Here is a 23,745-nt window from a genome sequence, read left to right as displayed (position 1 = left end):
ATTTTTACAGATAAACTAAATCATACAGAATGCTTATTAATTAATAATTAGTCCAGGATGCACCTCCCCGATCCTCTCCTTCCTCAGATTCTACAAATTCTATTGGTTCAACAGGAAGAATTTTTCTTGATAACACAAATGGGGCCCTTACTCTCACCACACACTGATTCAACTTGATATCGAATGCCCTTATATTTTCACTTGTGTGGTGTATTTTGCAAGATAGATATGCTGGGACCAAGGAGGCATGTAAATACACACATAAAAAAAACTGGATAGCAAGATTTCTTCGTCCTTTAAGACTTGCAGTCATTCATTCAAACACCATTTATTGACCATTTATGGTCAAAATATATTGGGCGTTACAGAGAAGAGAGCTTTTCTACTCCCAAAGAGCTCAAGATTAAAGTACCTAAGCCTGCTTCACAATGGACTGAGTTTAACAAGTATTTGCTGAAGGGCCAGTGTGTACAAAGAAACACTGAGTATTGTAGTAAAGACATAAAGATTAAAACAATAGAATGCTTCCTTCTAAGAGCCTTGTATAATTGCCAGGTACATTACCTGTAAGTAAACAGTACATCCAAGACAGTACATTCCAATAACAGTGACAGTGATTTCTAACATTGTAGAGCACTTAGATTGCACCAAACATGCTTCTAGGTATGTATGTGTATTATCAATTTAATTATCTTATGTACTGTCTGTATGAGATATTGTTATCCTGATTTACACATGAGGAAATTGAAGTACAGATGTTAGATAACTTTTCAAAATCATATAGCTACTAATTTTAGCATCCTTGATTTGAATGCCTATGGTTGAATTAAGTTGGTTAAGACCCCAAGTTAACCATACTGATATATTTCCTCTTTTAACTGATATATATGTGAAAAAAAGAAATCTAATATATATGATATATCTAAAACAATTAGAATTAGTTGTAGGCTCTTCATAGTTTTTTTTTTTTAAGGTGGCTTATGGATTAAATTTTGAATAAGATTTCAGTGGGCTGATATGGAGGGTGGATTTGGAATGCAATGGAACTCTTCCAGTCTGAGGAGACAACATGAACAGGGGTGCTGCAGTAATATGCTGTGGAAGTGACCTACAAACAGTGACAAATTCTGTTTGGATGAGAAAAAGGCCATAAGATGAGAGGAGTGGGAATTAAAGCTAGAAGTTGTGAGGGGAGAAGTGCTACAGCAATGAGAACACTTTAAATCTTTGAAAAGGATAAAACCCTAAAAGCTTAGACCACCTGACAAGGTGTGACAGCCTAATCTTTGTGAGGTATTTGAAGAGGTCACCATAGCTGTCTGAACTCAAAGAACTGTGACTCTCCCCTCCCTGAAACAATCCCTGCTGAGTTCCAGGCAGCCAAGGGAGGTTCTGCTTAAATGACTGCATAAAATCATCCTTAGCATATGGGGCTTGAAAGTAGTGCTGCGTGTTGTCAGATACCACCAGTTATAACTGTCTCCAAGAGCAAAGGTAAGAGCGTGAGCTATGCCATATATCGTGGCTTCTTTCTGGTCCTGTCGCCATCAAGATCCATTCAGAAGCTTCTGGACAAAATGGTTGACTTGAGTACCTTCATCCTTGAGAATGTGAAGCAGATGAAATTCATTTCTTAATTTGTGGCAGAGAAAAGGAGAGGTGAGGTTGGAGTGTCCATTTAAACAAGACAGTCTCTTATGCGCTTCTGAGAGATCAGCAATCAAATGGCTGTATTAAAACTGACACACACTGTATCCAAAAAGTAAAATGATAGTTTTTAAGAAGAAAAACTATCCCAAAAGTTAGGCAGAATTATGTCCTTGGCCTTCAGAAAAACACCGCAGCCAAGACAGAATCGCTTCATGTTCCTCTGCTCTTTTCTTCCCTGTGTTCTGCATTATTACTTGCTAAATCAATTGCAGCTGCTTACCTTGGTCCAGTGCATTTAAGCCCTTTCTTGGGGCCTTTTTAGTGCCCTTTGAGAATTTCACCCATAACTCCTTATCAATTCCCTAAGCTGTCTTGACTTCTCTACCAGAAAATTGTTATTGTATTTATAACAGCATTTTGAGAATATTTCACCAAACTGCTAACAAACCCTGTTTTATACAACCAATACATTATGTCTTCAATGCCTTTTTCTCTCTGCATGATGTCCTAGATTAATGCACTATATAATATTTGTAAATACAGCCATGTTTCTTCTTTAAAAGTCATTAAGAGGGTTTTAATAAACATTGAAATGATCAATGTGTTAATTGGCTCCAGATAATGTTTATCAAATATTTAGGAAGAGAAAATAAAGTACTGTATGGCAAATAATCCAATTCAAGAAAGTAGTTTTAGTGGAAGAGATTTGTTTAATAGGGATAGAATTTCAACAAGAAAAGCTTTTTTAAATACAAATGGGAAAAAGAGGTAAGAATTAGCTTAAGTAAAAGTTAATGCAACATTAGGTTTGCAAATTTAATTGAACAAAGTCAGAAAATTTGAAGTTTACATTACAAGAACAAGTTCAAATTCTGTTTGTTGGTTATGTGTCATGGAACACATAGATTTTACATTTATTAGTATTATTTGTCGATAATAATATTCTACATTGCAAAACTAATGACCTACAAAAATACTTTATCCTATTTCCATATCTGAGGGCCCGTCTAGTCAAAGGGAGGAAAGAGCTATGCAATACAGGTAAAATTCGATGTAATTATCCTTTATACGTCTATCACTTCTTTAAATTGTGGAATACAAATAAAGATATAAATATAATTTATCTATACCTCTATCTATCATCTCTCTATCTATATGTAGGTATTTTTGTCCTTTTACATTGTCTAGCTAAGGTATTTCAAATTGTTATTATAAATTTAAATTTCATGCAATAAAAATTAATGAGTAAAAGAAAGACACATTAAATTTTTCCCTTGAAGCTTACCCTAAAAACAGCACAAAGGATAAGCTTGTTGAAGGATGACAGGGGCACAGATGTTGACTGTGCTAAAAATCTAAAAGAGAAGAAAAGCAAAATCCAAGGGCTAGGGAATAATAAAAGGTCCAGGATCTCCTTTTACTTACCCACAAGTGCCACAAGATTTCTCATACTAAGAGAAATGCTTATGCTGCCAAGAAAACAGTGACATCTCCGAGTCTTTACTTGCTTCATGGCAAACAAATAACTATTCCAGTTTATTAGAAAAACTGGGCTTAATCTCTGCTGAACATTTATTTCTAGCTTTCTGGCATTGTTTTTCATTGTGGATTAATGGAGGCAGAGAATCTTAGTGCTTTCTGCCCTGGGACCTAAAGCTTTTCTACTGTATGCACACTTTTATTTCACATTTTTATAAAGTAATTAAACTGATACCCCAACATTGATGTTAAACAAAACTTAGAATGGGGATTTTTTTTTTTCATGAAGTCTATTATTGTTACTGAAGAATTTCAAATTAAAGAGACATAGGGAGCAGGATATGCAACAAAAAATAAAATTTATATAAGGTAAGTCGTAATTTTTTAAAATGTGAAATTAACAGAATAACATGAAGAGGAATTCTACATTTAAGACTTGAAGATTTATGGAACTTTAAGGAAATGTATGTTCTGAGGGATGCAAGAAAATAAAAATGAGAAAAACTAAATAAGTCAGAAATAGATACCACGGAAATTCTATGTCTTGTTACATAAATTCTTACTGAATTTTCTGGGATAAGATATATTCAGAAAATACATAATATTCAGTTCATAGAAATTTGTGATGATTCTTTTAAGTGAAATATTACTGTTTAAGGTTATACTTATTTTCAACATTGTTATACATTTAAAAAATAATTTGAGTTTATGATGCAAATGAAAGTTGTTGGTATCTTATTCACAGACTAATAGGCAGTCTATTTATTTGGGTTATTAGATGTGTTTTTTGTTTATATTGTACTAAAATCACCTGCAATACTAAGCAATACCCTGCTTCTCTAATCTATTATAATAATTCATTCAGCATGATATTGAACAGCTTCAACAAAATGAGTAAATAATTTAAGAAAATCTCACTTTTGTTAGAAAGCTAGCTACATAATTGTACTGTTACATTATTATTATTATTTTATTTTATTTCTTTATTTTTATTTTTATTTTTTGAGATGGAGTCTCGCTCTGTCGCCCAGGCTGGAGTGCAGTGGCACGATCTGGGCTCACTGCAAGCTCCACCTCCCGGATTCAAGCCATTCTCCTGCCTCAGCCTCCAGAGTAGCTGGGACTACAGGCGCCCGCCACCATGCCTGGCTAATTTTTTTTTTTTGTATTTTTAGTAGAGACGGGGATTCTCCGTGTTAGCCAGGATGGTATCCATCTCCTGACCTCGTGATCAGCCCACCTCAGCCTCCCAAAGTGCTGAGATTACAGGCGTGAACCACGGCATCTGGCCACATTATTTTTAATATAATGCTAAAAACATGATGCAGTTACATAATTTTTGTACTTTAAAATGAGGTTCAGTATGATTTATTATTTCTGCTTTCAGTGAAGGAAATGAGCAAGACTCCTGTGCCTTGCACTTCTCAATCAATATAATGACTATTTACATTGTATTAGGTATTATAATAATCTAGAGATAATTTAAAGGTACTGGAGGATGTGTGCATAGTGTATGCAAATGCTATACTATTTTATACAAGAACTCCTGAGCATTCTTGGATTTTGGTATCTGCAGAGGTCCTGGAATCAATAGAGTGGAACAACTGTATTTTAATTAGTATTGAAATTTTAAAATGTTTATTGTTTCATTTGTTATTTTTTGCTTTACTTACGTTATGTCATTTTTAATTGATGATTTATACATGTATACATTTATGGAGTATAAAGTAGTATTATGATATTTAATACAGTATAAAATGGTTACTCAAGCTAATTAAAGTATCATCTCAACGATTTAACAACTTTTTTATAAGAACACATGAAATTTACTCTCAGCCTAATTTAAACATATAGTACTCAATTATTAGCTATATTCACCATACTATGTAATTGACCTCAAAAAATGTTTTTTAAATCATCCTTATTCCTTCTACCTAACTGAGGTTTTTACCCTTTGACTATCACCTCCCCCATTTCCCCCACACTCCTAGCCTCTGGTAACTACCTTTGTACTCCTTGGTTCCATGAGTTCAAGCATTTTAGATGCCAAATTTAAATGAGAACATGTGGTATTTGTCTGTCTTTGGTTTATTTTACTGAACATAAACTTCCTCAATTCCGTTCATGTTTTCACTAATGATAGATTTTTTTTTCTGTTTAAAAGGTAAATAGTATTCTATTGTGTATATACACCACTTTTCTTTATCCTTTCTCCCTTGATGGACAGACACCTAGGCTGATTCCATAACTTGGCTATTGTGAATAGTACCACAATGAACATGAGAGTACAGATATCTCTTCAACATAATGATTTTTAATCTTTGGGCAAATACCCAAAGGTGGAACTGCTGGGACATATGGTACTTCTATTTCTAGTTTTGTGAGGAAACTTCATACTGTTTTTCATAATGGTTGTGGTAATTAACATTCTTAACAACACTGTATAAGGGCCCCCTTTTCTCCACATCCTCGCCAGCACTTGCTATCCTTTGCCTTTTTGATGCCATTCTAACAGGTGTGAGGTGTTACCTCATCGTGGTTTTCTTTTACATCTAATGACTAGTGATAATAAGTAGTTTTTCATGTATCTGTTGGTCATTAATATGTCTTCTTTTGACAAATGTCTATCCAGATACCTTGCCCATTTCTTAAAGAGATTATTTATTTTCCTTCTATAGAGTTTGACTTAACTATATAATATTGTGGATATTAATCCTTTATTAGATGTATGGCTTGCAAATATTTTCTCCAAATTGGTGGGTTGGCCTTTTCACTCTTTTAGTTGTTTCCTTTGTTGTGTAGAAACTTTTAATTTCATTGTAATTCTATTTGTCTATTTTTGCTTTTATTGACATGCTTTTGGGGTCAAAGCTAAAACATCATTGCTCATGTAGATTTTCCCCTATATTTTCTTCCAGTAGTTTTACAATTTCAAGTCTTTAAGTCCTTCTTTAATCCATTTTTAGTTGATTTTTGTACATAATAAAAGAGTCCAATTTCATTCTTTTTCATCTGGATATATAGTTTTCCCAAGCATTGAAGAGAATATTATTTTTCTATTGTATATTCTTTGTAGCTTTGTCAAAGATCAATTGACCATAGATGTGTGGGTTCTTTTTAAGGGTCTCTATTTGGCTCTATTGGTTAATGTATCTATATTTATGCCAGTACCATGCTATTTTAATTACTATAATTTTGTCGAATAGTTTGAAAATAGGTAGTGATATCTCCATCTTTGTTCCCTTTGCTCATGATTGCATAAACTTCAGGCTTTTTTGTGGGTCCATATGAATTTTGGAATTTTTTCTATATCTATGAGAAATGACATTAAAATTTTTTATAGGCATGTCATCAAATCTGTAGATTGCTTTGGATAGAATGGACATTTTAACAATATTAATTCGTCCAGTCCATGAACATGGGATGTCTTTCCATTTAATTGTGTCTTATTCAATGTCTTTCATTAACTTTGTATAGTTTTCAGTGTACAATATTTCACAGCCTTGAATAAATTTATCCCTAAATATTTTTATAGCTATTGTATATAAAATTATTCTTCATATTGAGAAAGTGTGTATATATACACACACACACACACATATATATATATACACACATATATATATATATATAAGTTTTATATTTAGGCCTATTTAAGAGAGCACAGACTATAGTGTTGTTATTATTATTATATTGTTACAGTTATGGTTTTTATTTTTATGTAAGCCAATAGCAGAGACAACTTGCCTAATAGGTCCCTGCCTGTAAAAGAGTTTGTTAAAATTTAACTCAAATGTAACCAAAAGGGTTATTTTTTCTTATATAGCCTGCTAAGCTTTCTTAGTTACCCACTGATGACTGCAAGCCTACTGTAAAGTACACAAAGAGATGGACTTTCATAATTACTATAACTGCTACTCATAGATCACATCATTTAATCCTCACAATAGCTAATAAATACGTTGTCAACATCAAACCAGAATTGGCAGAGTGAGGACCAGAACTCAGGTCCTAAGTTTCTGGTTTTTTTTTTCACTCCAAAATCTCCTCATTGCTTTATATTGCTGGGACTCACTAATGTCTTATGTATGAATGGATATCTTTTGTAAAGACAGTGAAAGTGATATGCTAGTCTCTGAATTGTAACTGTATTATAAATAGAGACAACAGATGCATCTATATGAGCAGATTTTCACTGGCAACATTGGTCTTAAAGCTAAGACTAGCTGACTCAGATCAGAATACAAGATGAATTGTGGTGCAATTCATACAAAATGAATTGTGGTGTGTGATGAATTCAGTGCACACTGTTCAAGACTCCTGAAGGAACAGTCAAATTGGAATCCACAGGATATAATCTTGACTCACGTCCTAGAGATGTGCATTGATTTGGAATTTCATGGAGGCTACTGGTGCCACAAATCTGCTTATTTCCAAAAACACTGTGAGTGAGGATTAATTATTATAAGGCAGTGTTTGCAATCCTAAAAGTAAAGGCAAAACTCTGTTTATAATAAAGTCAATTTCCTTTCAATATCTGCAACAGAAAATAGCAACATTATGTGTTATTGTTGAAAGTTTAGGCAGCAGTTAATTGTTTTAACTGAAAAACTTTTTAATATTAGTGACATTTCACAAATATAATGGCATTCAAGTTCATAAGCCTTTGAAATATTTTCAATAGTTAAACTTCATACTGTAAATGCTTATTAATTACATATGTGTACATTAGTGGATTGATATATATATAATGTTTACCAAACTTATTATAAAAATAAATGTGGAATTACTTCGGAACTTTAATAAATTATCCATCTAAACTTTATTTGAAATGAAAACACAAACCAACAAAATTCCATCTACCACCAAATGATGAAATAATGTATGTGTGTGTATATATAATGTATAAATATTTAATATTATAGGACATCAAAACAAGTATACATATATTTGATTCTCTTCAAACCATATGGAAAAGTTTCTAACAGTTAGGGAGAGTAAAATCAATTGTTTTTAACTATTGTGAGAAAATGTCTCAAGAAATCACTTTTTTGCTGGAAATGTCTGTTGCTATTGTTATCTCACTACTTTTAATATTATTTCATCCAACAAACAGACAGCTGTTCACTTTATTCTGCAGTAGCAAATTGCAGATGCCACCAATTAGGAAATGTACAGCATACTTTCTTTCAATTTTTTAGTTTTTCTTTATTTTTATGTAGTTTTAGTACAAACTTCAGCCTGTTCTGCATCAGTAGAATGCATTTGTTTAGAATTGCAAAGTTTCTTCATAACCTTTTTATATCTGAAAAATAATTTAATTATAACTAAATCAACATTTCAATTTAATCATGAATTGCAATGTATGTAGGTATCACTGTAATCATGATATGTCCAAAAATATTTAAAAAACACATTACAGTGTTATATCTATGCATTAAAAAATAGAGCTGAATTAATTTGTTGACATTTACCAAATTGGTAGTATATTTATGTGTAATAATAGAAACAATGCTTGTGTTCAGCTTGAGGCCTACAGTAGAATAATGCTATCTTATACAATAATGATTAAAGTGAAATGTAATCCTATCAAAGCAGCGAAGTTTATGGAATGCAAACATATTTACAGTGCTTCAGTTTTTAACCTTAGATGAAAAGAAAATTAATTAAATTAAAAATTTCACTTCCTTAGTTGCACTTGCCACACTAACAGTGCTCAATAGCTACATAAATCAACCTAGTTCTAAGTGGTCCTATTCTATTCTTTAAGGTTGGTAATTTCAGTGTAATACAAAAGTTGCTAAAATGACAAAAATACCCAAATGTATTTGTTGCATATATAGGTTCAATTCAACTGTTGTTGCTAACCTCACATAAAAAGAAACTATAAAATAAATTGCTTGTTCAAGGACTTCGAGTAAATGGAAAATTTTAAATTACTTTCTTCCACACCTTGTTTCTTCTTTCTTTGTCATTTTATTTCACTTTTATATTAATTGTTAGTGCTTATTTTATGCATTCTGAAATCCATCTTACCCTTCACTTCTTTCTGTTTCCCTTTTTTTTCTGTAAGTATAAATTTATTTTTTTCCACTTTTTATATGTCATATACCCCTCCTTTGTTTTTTTTCCTTTCCTAGTTCCTTTGGAAACTGCAAACATTTGAGTATTACAATCACATCTACTTCAGTGTAGCATCTTGCATAAAATGTCTTACCCAGAGTGATCAAAAAGTATTATGACGTGCATCTACAGGAAGCTCTCAACATGCATCAACAGACTTCTCTTCCAGCTGCCTTTGTCACTGAAATGTGAATTTTGCATAAGGACATCATAGAAGGCTATAAGGTCAAAAGTGAAATATATTATTTTTCAGATGAAACACTGTAATGTGAGTGCTGATTATAATTAGCCTTCCAAATAAGGATATTTCAGAATGCCACAGAAATACGTTCTTTATCCTATTCTCTTTAAAAATCTTTCCTCTCGTTTGTGTGGTGAAAACACTAAAAGCAATTAAGACCTTTGCCTTCTTTTCTATAGAAGTAATGTAAACAATTCTATGCTGGCTAAAATATCTCAGAGTAAAGAGGTCTTTTAATTGCAAGCTAGTGTAGGCATTTTTGCTATATTCAATTTAAGTCATGCCAAATAATTCCCTATGGAAAATAACAAAAATCACATCCTAGCTACCAATTTTTCTCTTAATCTGTTATGGTAAACAGGATAGAAGGAAATATAGTTATCTCTGTCAAAAAATAAACCATTTTTATCTATAGAACAGAAATGGGGAAGAATGCAAAAGATAGAATAAAAGCCTGAAACCAAATGTATCAGCTAGTATGTGGAAATGAACCTACAGTGTGGATTGCATTTACATATGATAGTCCAATCAGGTAAGTTTCTCATTTACAGGTGTTTCATTTCTCCTTAAAACATATGGATCAGGCGTGGTGGCTCACACCTGTAATCCCAGCACTTTGGGAGGCCGAGGTGGGCGGATCACCTGAGGTCAGGAGTTCAAGACCAGCCTGGCCAACATAGTAAAACTCTGTCTCTACAAAAATACAAAAATTAGCTGGGCATGGTGGTGGGTTCCTGTAATCCCAGCTACTCAGGAGGCTGAGGTGGGAGAATTGCTTGAGCCTGGGAGGCAGAGGTTGTAGTGAGCCTCCATTGCACCACTGCACTCCAGCCTGGGTGACACAGCAAGACTCCATCTCATAAAAAAAAAAAAAAAGTAATATTCTAGAATCTGGTGATTGGGTTTTCTGTTCTTTTGGACTCATTTGGACTCACTGTCTTATCAGGAGACTTCTTTTGTCACGTCTTACATCTTACCGGCTGCATCATCCTGTGTAGGGTATAGACATATTTATTTCAAGAATACAAATTAGGAGTAGGCAAACTACAATTTTTTGGACAAGTAAGACCCTTGGTCTATTTTTGTATGCTGTACACCCAGCTAGGAAACATTTTTAAACTGAAAAATTATTTTTTTTTTTTAAAAAAAAAGAAAAGAAAAAAAATAGTGTGGAGTGGAGACCAAAAGTGGCCTGTAACCCTAAATTATTTGCTCTCTGACCATCCACAGAAAAGTTTGCCAACCCCTGTGTTATGGGAAAAAAGTCTTTCTATGTTATTGACATTATTTTGGGGTACAGTGCTCATGTTAGCCCTCTTAGCAAATGCACTTATTGTTTTATTATGAATTTCCAAATTTTTAAAATAAAAACACTAATTTATTTTTTTACTTAATCATTATTTCTGCTTATTTTCTTAAACTTCTCAATTTCTTGTGTGTGCATATGTAGGATGGTCTTGTTATTCATCAATTTTTCAGAAACTGGCTCCTTATCCCCCTTTATTCCATCAGGACTGACTTCCCTCAATATTCAAAATAATTTCTTATTTATTAAATCTACTAAAATAACATGCATTTGCTCATATAGCATCACTGCTTGTGTATCATTCTTCAGACTATAATTAGAAATATCTGTTAAATAATTTATGTTTGGCCATTTTCCTTTCAGCCTACAAAGTGGTATTTCCATTTGTGAACTATTATCTTCTTGCACCAATAATCTATAAAATGGCATCTTGTTTTAAACTCCTTATCAAAGTGTGGATAAGCTCTGATACTTAAAAAATACCAAATTGGTTCTTGAAGCATTAACTCATTATCTGAATAAATATGGTTTATTATTTTCTTATCACTGACCTGCAGTAGCACCTGATCTTCAGGAAAGTCACGTTATATGAAATGACAGCCTTGACCTTACAACCTCTCTTCTGTCATGCATGTCACTGTGCTTAAATGAGAAGGCTGTTGCATGTTTAATATATCTTATTCTTAACATATATGACTAAGAATTTATAATAATTAGGATCATTTTTGCATCAAATATTGAAGTTGTATATAGCCTTGGTTCTGCTTTAATAATTGAGCAAAATTTAACTTGATGAATTATTTCACTCAGCAATGTTTTGTAGAATAACATTTTCTCCCCAACACCTGTAGTCCTCTTTAATTCTGTTTCCACTACATTTAAATGTTGTAAAGATTCTGTATCTCTGTATATTTATTTTCATTTGTTTTTATTACATTAACAATTAACCAACCTAAGGACACAGCACTAATTACCTCAAATAACCATGCCTTAGGAAAAGGGCTATTTAGAAATAAGAAGTTCATTTCTATAATCCCTCAAGTACAAACAAACAAAAAAAATTGTTGAAGTTTAAATTTCAGAATTTCGGATTCCAAAGGTCTTCAGAGGTCCTAATGCTATCTTTTTCATGAGATTATGACGTTGTTATTAAAAAAATGAGACATAGTGAAATCTCTGAGAGCTTGTCAGGACTTCAGCTACCCAAAGTTTTCTAGAAAGTTTTAGCTCCAGAGCAGTGATTCCAGGATATCCCATCAACTAGGTCAATCTTTCTTCTTCTTTATTCAAACTGACATTTCCCTGCTCCCAAAGAGAAATATAAAAATTCTATTTTATTATTATTATTTTTTTGAGACGAAGTCTTGCTCTGTTGCCCAGGCTGGAGTGCAGTGGTGCGATCTCGGCTCACTGCAATCTCCGCCTCCCGGGTTCAAGCAATTCTCCTATCTCACCCTCCTGAAAAATTGTATTTTAATGCTCATTCTTTCATGTTTTCAAATGAATTTCTTTAAGACTTCTGAGTATTTATCCCTGACTTTTAAAGTTATCACCTAATGATATTTGCTATGTCAGAATCCTCCTCCACACAATAACCCAACATGAGATGATTATTTTTATTAAAGTAGAAAACCGAGACTTGAAATGATAGTCTAAAATCACACACTTAATCCTCTACAGAATTGGCACTTTATTCCAAATGCTTCTAAAATCAGTGGCCATAAATTTGTTCACCAGTTTACACTAAAATCTATTAATGGACATGATATTTAGACAAAAGACCATAAGGCTTATATTCTTATGTCAGCTTGGCTCTTCCAAGGAGCAACATTAAAATGGATTAGATATGGAGAAGATAGATTGGCTGAAATGCCTGTAAAGCATAAAGGGGAAAGGAGCTGGGCGAGCTTTCGATCTGTTGCATGTCTGACACCTCAGAAGGAGAGAGGAAAAGAAGAGGACTGTTTATTAAGAGTCTCAGCTTGCAGCATATTTCCAAGAAAGGTTCACTGAGGCAGACAGATGAGTGAATACTTGAGCCAAAGTTGCCTCCCCTTGCTAGAATGGAGCTGCCAAACTCAGTCCTGGCTGAGAGCAAGTTGCAGGAACAGGGCCTCAGCTTAAAAACGGTGGGGCTGTCAACTATGCTTCTCACTGCAGATCTAAGTGGTGCTGCAAAGTCTTCAAATTATGAAAGATCATATGTTTTAAATAAAAATCCAAGACAATGTGATAGCTGTGAACATGCATGTGAATTACTTCTATTTATAGCCTTAATTGGTGCATAGGGATGTGTGAGTGGTGGATAGAAGGCTAAGCATGGAATTCAAGAGGAGCACACTGATGAAAGTTTCTCAGAACAGAGGTTAGAAGAGCAAATATCTGTTGATCAGCTCTGTAAGTGCTAGTGCTGTTCAAATGAGTGGAAAAAAAAAATCAGAATTCAAGGAGGGAAGAGTAGTGGAAAGAGACAGTAAAGTCTAAAATATTTTCATAAACTACAAGAGGATTGAGACAGAAACTGGTCGTAAGAGAGAGACTGAAGCAAGATGATTCTAAGACCCAGGAGCAATGGGTCCATTGGGTGAGTGGGGCAACACTAGTAAACCAGGATAATGGGGCACAGAGAGCTTTAGGTCTTGCAGGCCACCTGCATGTAAAGAGGGAAGGACATGATTAAAAGAAGAAATGAAAGAGACCATGTAAATCTTTATTGGCTTTGGGAAAATCTGGGATGATTGGTGAAAATAACATTTTCAACGTTTGTGACTCAAACTAACCTTTAGTAATTAAATGTTAAAAACTTGCAGTTACTTTCATCATATTAATAATATGTAAATATAAGCTCACTGTGTAAGTATTGTGTGTGTATATATATATATATATACACATAGATATTGGGTATGTGTATATATTTATATACAGAAATATAAAAGGAAGGAAATATATATATATAGATGTTTATATATGTATTTCAAGTAGTAACTTCTCTTATGAACTTCTCTTCCCTCCACCCCAGTTTGTGTCTTCCTAAAGTCACTGATTTTCTTTAGCCCCAATCTAACCCTTTACCAAGTGTTCTTTTGACAGGGATTTAGTATTAACCAAGGAAAGAGAAGATGAACAATGTTTTATGTTGATATTCTTTCAAGGGGACTGCATTTTACTAGGCTATGTTTTAACACTTTCTTGATATTTTATTTTATTTTTAAAATTTAATATAATTTATTTAAATTGATAAATAATAGTTGTACATATATCTGGGGTATATAGTGATGTTTCAATACATACAATGTATAGTCATCAGGATAATTAGCATGTTCATCATCTAATATATTTGTCACTTCTTTGTGTTGGGAACATTCGATATCTTCCTTGTAGCTATGTGAAACTATATATTATTGTTAACTATAGTCATCCTGTAGTGGTATAGAACACTAGAAGTTATTCCTTCTATCTAGCTGTAATTTTATATTCTTTAACCAATCTCTTCTTATCCATTCCTCTTTCCTCCCCTTCTCAGTCTGTAGTATTATTAGGATAATTTTGAAATCTCAAAAAAAACCCTTAAATTTTAAGGAAAGACACTCAAATGAGCAATTGAGCTCTGATTATTACCCACTGCGAACAATGTTAGATTAAGTTGTGATTAGAAACTACTGCTTATTTGTACTGTTAACAAGCCTGAAGTATTTTTTGAAAAAATAACATGTAAATAAAATTTTGAGCCACATATAGTTAAAAGTAAATGCATTAAAATTCAATATTAAAACCTGAACAACTTAAATAACAAAATGCTGCTGTTACAGATACACACTTCGCCTGATTTTTGACCTAGATTCTTAGTTTGAAAGTCACTCAGTCTGGTTATTTGTCTCCACAGTGTTTTTGATGTGCACTGCTTTACAATCACATACTCTCATTTGCATTCTTCCATGTCCGGTGCACAGTTCAGCTAATCTTCTACTGTCAGTTATTTTTTTTCTCTTAAACAATTGTCTAAATGTCAGGCATCATAGAAGTGGTTTCAAAAATTTAAAATCACAATTTCTAAATCTCAATCAAAATTATTAAAGGACTTCAGGAGATGACTTATATTAATTATCTTCTAGATTCCTTTCTATTTTTAATTGCTGGCTATAGTTGTAAGGAGTAAAGAGGCATTTAAAATTTTTTTTTCTTTTTATAGCCTTCTTCCTCCTCAGGGCCTAATTTATTCTTTGAGTTAGCAGGCCCAGGTGTTTGCCAAAAGCCCTCCCTTTCTAAATTCCAATTTGCAAGAGAAGGAAAAAAAATCAGTATTAAAAAAATACTTATTTCTTAATTGTGACCTTTTATGGCAACATGGACATTTGTCATTTCTTTCACACTGTAAATCAAACTTACAGGTGAGCAATGAGACCAGCTGACACTGAAAATGGATTTTTGAAACCTTTGAGTAATTTAGAATGTTTTCCTGTCCCTGAATATAAAGTCAGGTATATTTTACTGACTGATTCATTTAAATCCTACTTCTTTTACAGTCAGATTCCCTATATAAATTTCTACTCTCCAAGATATATTGTCTGTATAGACATAATCATAAAATTTTGTTTTAGTCTTAAATTTGCATTGTTTTGCTCTTTTATTTAACTAACATTTATATTCTCTTTATAACTGTATTTTTTCTTTATTAGCTGTTTATTTTTATAAGTTATACAATATTTAAATTACATAAGCCATTAGTAATCAACTTAACCCATAACGCATTCCATCTTTCTTTTCTCTCTAAGGTAATAACAGGTCTAAGCTAAACTTTAATATCCTCGTATGATATCAAGTTATAGTATTACAAAAGATGTTTCAGGTTGTTGTAAGGGAATCTCTCCTTCAAAATTTTTAAATGGACTTATATAGGACAGACAGGACACAGCTGCATTAACCAGTGAGTTGAGAAAAATATGTCACCCTGTATTCCACATAGTGTACATTTTTCATTCACACACTCATCTGCCAGAACTTATGACTGTGAATTATGTTAACAATTTTGGTTTAGGTCAGTGCACACAATTTAAACACCTACACAATAGCCTGTGTTTTCATTCTCTTATTGAAAGTCTCTATTCAGCAGGGTAGATACATTTAAACAGCCAAAAAAGAGAAGTAAGTCTATGAGCAGTCTTCCTTAGTTATTTTCATTTGAGCTCACCATACTCTCTGACCTATTTTACTGATGTTGCAGAAACATTATGAGAAATCCTATTAAATCTTCAAAGAGCAGCTGCAAAAAATATGTAGTATACACATACAGACACATAGAAATGGCTGAAGTGCCGAGTAGCATACATTTCTTTGCTAATTTCTAAAGTAGGGACATATACACATAAAAATTATTGGCAATCCTAAAAATATCAAGGACTCCTTAGCTATAAAAAGTAATATATGGTGTATGGAATGCATTGAGTCGAATTCACTGCTTTTCAGGGAAACATTCCCATTTTGACCCCTGAATAAATCAGTTAATGTCCTAAAAGCTAAAATTGAATTCTCTTTCCTTAGCTTAAGTATAAATCTAATAATTAGTGTAGAAATTATCAGACTCAATATTCCCTAGGTTTGGGGAATTCTATAGGTTGATGTTAGGTGAACACATATATATTTACATGCTTTTGAAATAAATGTGTCAATGATTTAAGAAAGTGTTCTGTTTTTTAAAGCAAGTACTAAAAATGTGATGCCTTTCACAGAAATACTCACTTTATATTCTGATTAATATGAGGTTTTTTAAAATTGAATTTATACTTTTATGTGTTATATTTTTACTTAGGAGGTACTGTAGTCTTGTATTTTTGCTTTCTCCAATAAATATGGAATAACCCACAATAGGCTTAGTAGGATTTTATATGCAAAGTATAATTGTTTTACTATTTTAAGCTTCAACAGGTAAAAAAGCTTGAGAGTCATTATTCTCATCTTTAAAACAAGCAATAAAAGTGTTAGATAAACACATCATCAATGATTTTTCTTCTACCGTTAGAGAACTGAGGTCACAAGGCAAACTGCCACCCCGAAATTTGGAGAGACAGACTTATCCGCTGAAAGAAAACCTAATCTGCTAATCTGGTACAAAAGTCCCTGGAGAGCTAAAGTGATTGAAACACTTGAATTAGGTAAATTTTGCCTAATTGCTGTAAACTGAGTGTGGACTAGCCTGAAAGTGGGAGGGTGCTGGGAACTATAGTCCTACTTGTGTGGGTTTTAATTCCAGGAATCATACCAGGTTCTCACGGTAAATATCCAAGAAAGATTCCCTCATGACTGTACCAGGGGAAAAGGGAAAATAAACCATTGTGAAATACACCCAAATGATTTTCAGTAACACATTTTACTCCCCGAGGGAAAGGAGTTTGCCTCAGTTTTATTTCAGGTAGAGGAAGAGAATTCCTACCACTCCAGTTGCCTCCAGGCTTCCTGTCTTACTTGAGTGGAGAATAACAATAACAACAACAACAAAATTAAGCATGGTCCACAGAGGTCATAGGTTAAAGGAAGTAGATTGGGAATACCTAAGCCAGGGAAGGGAATAGGGAACAGGAGGATAAAGCTATAATACTGGAGAAACACTGGGGAGGTTACAGCCCACGAACACGTCCCTTGTAAAGACCAAGATTTAATCAGATTGTAGAATGTCCCTGGTTTCCCATACCTTAGCACTACACCAACAGGGCTTCAGTAGAGTTGATAGATGCAGAAGGCAGGTAAGGAAGTGTCCCTAGAGAATCTCTGACCTACTCCACAAGTGTTTACATCATATGCTTTTGTGCAGATGAGGGAACTTACCTAGGACCTTGTCTGGACACACCTGCAATGGACTGGGGGCCTGCCTGCGCACTAGGAATTCACGCCTTATGCAGTAAGGAGAAGTCTGGCCATTTCAGCTCATTTGTGGTGGCCTAGTGTTCGTTCTGTGAGGTGGAAGCCTGTTGGCAGGACCCTCTCCTTTTTGATGAGAGCTTTCTTTTAATAAATTTTACTCTTCTTATCTTTCAATGTGTCCATGTGCTTAATTTTTTCTGGTCGAGAGACAAGAACCCAGATTTTAGCTGAGCTAAGGAGCAAAAAATTCTGCATCATAGTCGTGGGTTATATAAAATATACCAGATCACTGGGTTATATTTGAAAGTGCCACAACTTATATTTTGTCTCTATAACTTGTAACACTTTCAAGTTGCAAACCTGAGGAGGAGAACTTAGGGAAACCTAAAGTCAACAGAGTAGACACAAACAGGAAGAGTAAAGGAGTGTGCCTGTAATCCAGCAGATTGGGAGGCTGAGACAGGCAGGTCACTTGAAGTCAGGAGTTTGAGACCAGCCTGGCCAACATGGCGAAACCCTGTCTCTACTAAAAATACAAATATTAGCTGGGCATGGTGATGCATGCCTGTAATCCCAGCCACTCAGGAGGCTGAGACGGGAGAATCGCTTGAACCTGGGAGGCGGAGGTTGCAGTGAACTGAGATCGCACCACTGCCCTCCAGCCTGGGCAACAGAACAAGACTCCATCTCAACAAGAAAAGAAGAAAAAAGAAAAAGGAGTGTGAAGCCTCTGTCACCTACAGCTATAGCAAACATTATACAAAGCTCAACTCCTAGCCACATTAACATAAAATCTCACAATAAAGACCTAAGTACTTCACTCATATTAACTGATAAAACATGTCTGGCTTCCAGTGAAATAATTACAAGGCATGTCAAAAGGCAAAAATGCAAATAAAGTCTGAAAAGAAAAAGAAATCATCATAACCAAACCTAGATCTAACATAGATGTTGGAATTATCACACAAGGAATTTAAAATAATTATGATGACGATTAATATTTGAAAGGCTCATTGTAAACAGTAGCTATCACACAAGAACGGATGGACAATTGAAGCAGGTGCATGATGAGTCTAATAAAGAATAAAAAGAAAATGCTAGAAATAAAAAAAAAACACTAACAAAAATGAGGACTATTTTTGATGGACTCATCAGTAGACACATCATAGATGAAGAAAAAAATCAGTAAGCGTAAAGACAGGTCAATTGAAATGGAATGAAAAAATAATTTAAAAAATTCAGCAGTATATAAAATAACTGTGAGACAATTAAAAATACGTAAAATATGCTTAATTGGGACACCAGGAGCAGAAGATAACCCAGAATGAATATTTAAAGTAGTAAGGGCAGAGAATTTTCCAGAATTACCTACAGATTCCCCAAATCACTGAGTCCAAAGGCTAAAAGAACACCAGCAGGATAAACGCAAAATACACAAATAGCAACAACACATCTAGGAATATCATATTTAAAATGCAAACAAAGATAATCTTCAAAAAAGCCAGTGGAAAAATATACCTTCTCAATAGAGGAGCAAGGGCAAAAATTATAGCTGACCTCTTGTCAAATGCCTTCTTTTCCATACAAACAGGAAAAGAATGGAGCAAAAAAATTTAAAGTTTTGGGGAGAAACAGTAACACCAACCAAATGAAAAGAAAATCTGTGATTCGGAGAAAATATCTGCAAGGCAAATATCTGTTAAGCGGTTAGTATCCACAATATATAAGGAACTCAAACTACTCTATGCAAAGAAAATAGATAATCCTAATAGAAAATGGGAAAAGGACTTGAATAGATATTTCCCAAAACATAAGAATGGCCAACAGATATTATCAGAAAGTGCTCAACATAACTAAACATTTGGGAAATGCAGATTAAAACTACAATGGTATATTACCGCACATCTGTCAGAAAGGTTAACTAAAAGACAAAAGACAAGTGTTGGTGAGGATGGAGAGAAAACAGAAACCTTGTACACTATGATGGAGAATGTAGATTAATACAGTTATTATGAAAAACAGTACGGAAGTTTCTCAAAAAACTAAAAGTAGAAGTATCATATGACCCAGCCATCCCATCTCTGGATATTTACCCTAAAGACTTTAAATCAGTGTATCAAAGAGATGTCTGTACTCCTACATTCATTGTATCCCTATTGACAGTAGCCAAGTTATGGATTTAACCTAAATGTCTATAAAGGGATAAATGGATAAAGAAAAGTGGTGTATGTACACCATGGAGTACTATTCAGCTATAAAGAAAAAATTCTGTCATTTTGACATGAACAGAACTGGAGAATATTATGCTGAATGAATTAAGCCAGGCACAAAAAGACAAATGCTGCATGTTCTCACTTACATGTAGACTCTAAAATAATCAAGAAACCAAGAGTAGAATGGTGGTTACAGAGGCTGGGGAACTTGGGGAAAGGGAGAGATGATGCTCAAAGGTCCAAAGCCTCAAATACACAGAAAGAATCAGTTTTTATAAAGAATCTATTGCACAGCATGATGAGTACAGCTAACTGTGTACTCCAGAATCTCTAAGTAAATTTTAAATGTCTTCACCACAAAATTGATAAGTATTTGAGATGGCTACGTTAATTAGCGTGATTTAATTATTATACATTGTATCATAAATAATATCACTTCATAATCCGTAAATACATACAACTATAATTTTTCAATGTACAATACAAAATAAATTTAAAAAAAGAAGGTCTTGAAGCAGAAAGAAGCGTCAAAAAATGGCCAAAAACTTGGATTTACAGAAAGAATGAATATCAAAGAATGAGAAAATGAAGGGAAAACAAAGTCATTTGTTTTTCTCATTCTTAATTGACAGGAAAGACAATACTTTAAAACAGTAATAGTAATATTAACAGTGTATTCAGTGATTAGAACACATCAATCAGCAAAATGAATGACATTAGTGTCATAAGGGATAGGAAGGAGGAATTGGGGAATCCTCTGTTATGAAGTGTGTGTTCTACGGGCACAGTAGTATAGTGCTATATGAAGGTGGATTAGGTTCAGTTAAAAATGTATATTGTAAACTCTAGGGCAATCACTAAAATATTTTAAAAGTGTAATTATGCTAAGAAAGGAGATACAATAGCATTATATAAAATTCTCAATCAAAACTGGAGAAGGCCGAAACCAAGTGGGAAATAAAGAAACAAAGAACAAACGTAATGACTAGAAAAAAGTTACAAGCGTGGTACATATTAATCCAATCATGTTAATAAGCATTTTATATGTGAAGGCCTAAATATACCAATTAAAAAACAGAGCTTGTCTGAGTGGATTAAAAAAAAGAAAAAAAAACCCAGCTGTCTGTTGTATACAAGATACACAGTTATATACAAAGACTCTCAATAAAAGTAAAGGGATAGTCCACAGGACTTAAGACAAAAGAAGCCATACATGAGCTTTGTACTCTAGTTGCTGAGGTGTTTTTCCACGAGTATGTAGGTTTACAACTCTGTAACCAATACACACGTAAAAAGAATTAAACAGGCCGGGCGCGGTGGCTCACGCCTGTAATCCCAGCACTTTGGGAGGCCGAGGTGGGCACAGCACCTGAGGTCAGGAGTTCCAGACCAGCCTGGCCAACATGGCAAAACCCCATCTCTACTAAAAGTACCAAAAAATAAAAAAAATTAGCCAGTGTGGTGTTGGGTGCCTGTAATCCCAGCTACTCAGGAGCCTGAGGCAGGAGAATCACTTGAACTCGGGAGGTGAAGGTTGCAGTGAGCCGAGATCATGCCACTGCACTCCAGCCTGGGTGACAAGAGTAAGACTCCATGTCAAAAAAAAAAAACAACAAAAAAGAATTAAACAAATAATTAAATGGATGGAAAATGGTGAGAGCCAGAATGGAGGTCAAGGAAAGTTACAAATAAGAAAGCAGAAGACACAAGAATGATCCATGTGGTAATGGATTAGAGATGGAGAGATAAGTAAAACTTGTAGAGTTGGTAATGGATCAGAGATGGAGAGATAAGTAAAAATGTAGTTTACTGTAGATACAAATGATCACATGTATACCTATTTATAGGTGTGTGTAAAGATGTGAGTATACAAACATGTATTTCTTTGCTCTGTAAGCTAAGAGGTACTAGAATCAACCATACCAAAGTAGCAAAGAGCAAACTTAGCATTCAATTCTTGGTTTCTAATAACATTTTACAATTAAAGAAAGAAAAGATTCCTGAAGAAATGGCTGATTTTAGGACTAGAGCAAGAAATACATAAAATGAGCCTGGAATTTTCTGTAGTGTCAGAAAGTAAGGAAGTGCTCAAGTGTACACACGTACAATTGGAAATGCGGGTGGGAGGGAGTGCTTACAAGTACCCAAAGGTTAAAGCTGAAAAAAAAATCATCACAAAATAAAGTAATACTGAATTATAACCCAAAATATAAAGTTAACACTCATGAGATTATACTCATATAAAAAAGATTGAATAAATACATCAGAAGAGACAAATTTCCCTTGGGGAATAATTCCGGATAATTTATGCAGATACTCCACTCTCACACAAGTGGGATGTTACGCCCAGTTTCTTAAGTGTGGGTTGCTCATAGTGATTTCCTTCCACAGAGTGCGTTGAGTAAAGGAGGAAAAAGGCAACTTTACAGTGAAGAAACCTGACAAACATTACCTTAGCCAGATGATCCAAGATTACATGGACTGTGAGGAGTCATGTGCTCTTGATATAAGGTGATGGAAATGGCATTTTACTGTGGTGTTTTTCCTCCCCCAAACCATAATTCCAGTCCAATCATGAGAAAAACATTCAAGAAATCTAAAATGAGGAAAATTCTGCAAAATATCTAATCAGTACCCCTAAAAATGTCCAGGACATCAAAAACAAGGTAAGCCTGAGAAACTGCTACAGCCAGAAGGAGTCTAAGTTAGACATCATGACTGAAAGTTGTAAAGGTATCCTGGGTGAGATCCCGAAACAGAAAAAGGACATTAGGTGAAAACTAAGAGAATATGAACAAGAGTATAGTCTGGTTAATAATAATGTATCAATATTTTATAAACTGACACTAGCATAAGATGTTACTAATAGGGAAAACTGGTAGTGACATTTATGGGAAATATCAATTGTCTTCACAACTTTTCCGCAAATCTGAAATTACTTCAAAATAAAATATTTAAAAATTAAAATATGTAAGCCAGGCTTGGTGACTCATGCCTGTAATCCCTGTACTTTGGGAAGCTGAGACAGATGGATCAGTTGAGGCCTGGAGTTTGAGAGCAGCCTGGCCAACATGGTGAAACCCTATCTCTACTAAAAATACAAAAATTAGATACACCACTGTAATCCCAGCTACTCAGGAGGTTAAGGCACGAGAATTGCTTGAACATGGGAGGCAGAGGTGCAGTGAGCCAAGATACGTCACTGCACTCCACCCTGGGCGACAGAGTGAGACTGTCTCAAAAAAGAAAAAAAGGAAATAAACAAATATATTTTTTAAAAATTCACCTTACATTTGATGATTATTTTACCAAAGAGATGCATTGATTTAAAAACATATATTTAAATAGATGTAATAAAGACACATTGTAGAAATTTCAGAATATATAGAAGAAAAAAATACAGTATGTGAGAAGTGCTTGGCATTTAATATATGATAAATAGGTAAACATTTAAAATGATTATTTAACATTTTCCTGTAAAATTATATATAACATTCAACAAATCGATATCTCATCAACAAACCTCTGCCTCATTTTATTGTAAAATAAGGCCAAATAAAACAACCTAATGTGTATAATTAATAAGCCAATCTTAACAGTAAAAAAAGCCTATCTAAACAGAAATGTCATTTTACTTTAGACTGATGATATGACCCAAAAAGCTTAAAAACCTTTTTTTTTTTTTTTTCTTTTGAGACAGTCTCGCTCTGTCACTCAGGCTGGAGTGCAGTCGTGCAACCTCGGCTCACTGCCATCTCCGCCTCCCGGGTTCCAGCGATTCTCCTGCCTCAGCCTCTCAAGTAGCTGTGACTACAAGTGCGCCACCGCGCCCAGCTAATTTTTGTAATTTTAGTAGAGATGGGGTTTCACCAGGTTGG

At 34.0% G+C, this 23,745-nt stretch overlaps 1 long non-coding RNA gene across 1 annotated transcript; it reads left to right on the top strand.

Moving 5' to 3' along the window:
- Nucleotides 1–1,385: 1,385 nt before the first annotated feature.
- On the top strand, nucleotides 1,386–17,828 carry LOC131381680 (uncharacterized). Its single transcript, XR_009210564.1, has 5 exons — nucleotides 1,386–1,494; nucleotides 9,270–9,477; nucleotides 9,909–10,025; nucleotides 16,816–16,948; nucleotides 17,605–17,828. It is a non-coding gene; the product is annotated as an uncharacterized LOC131381680 (long non-coding RNA).
- The last annotated feature ends 5,917 nt before the right edge of the window (nucleotides 17,829–23,745 follow it).

This window comes from Hylobates moloch, unplaced genomic scaffold, assembly GCF_009828535.3.
Source record: "Hylobates moloch isolate HMO894 unplaced genomic scaffold, HMol_V3 SCAFFOLD_17, whole genome shotgun sequence".
Lineage (NCBI taxonomy): Eukaryota > Metazoa > Chordata > Mammalia > Primates > Hylobatidae > Hylobates > Hylobates moloch.
This window is presented reverse-complemented; position numbering and strand designations above follow the sequence as displayed.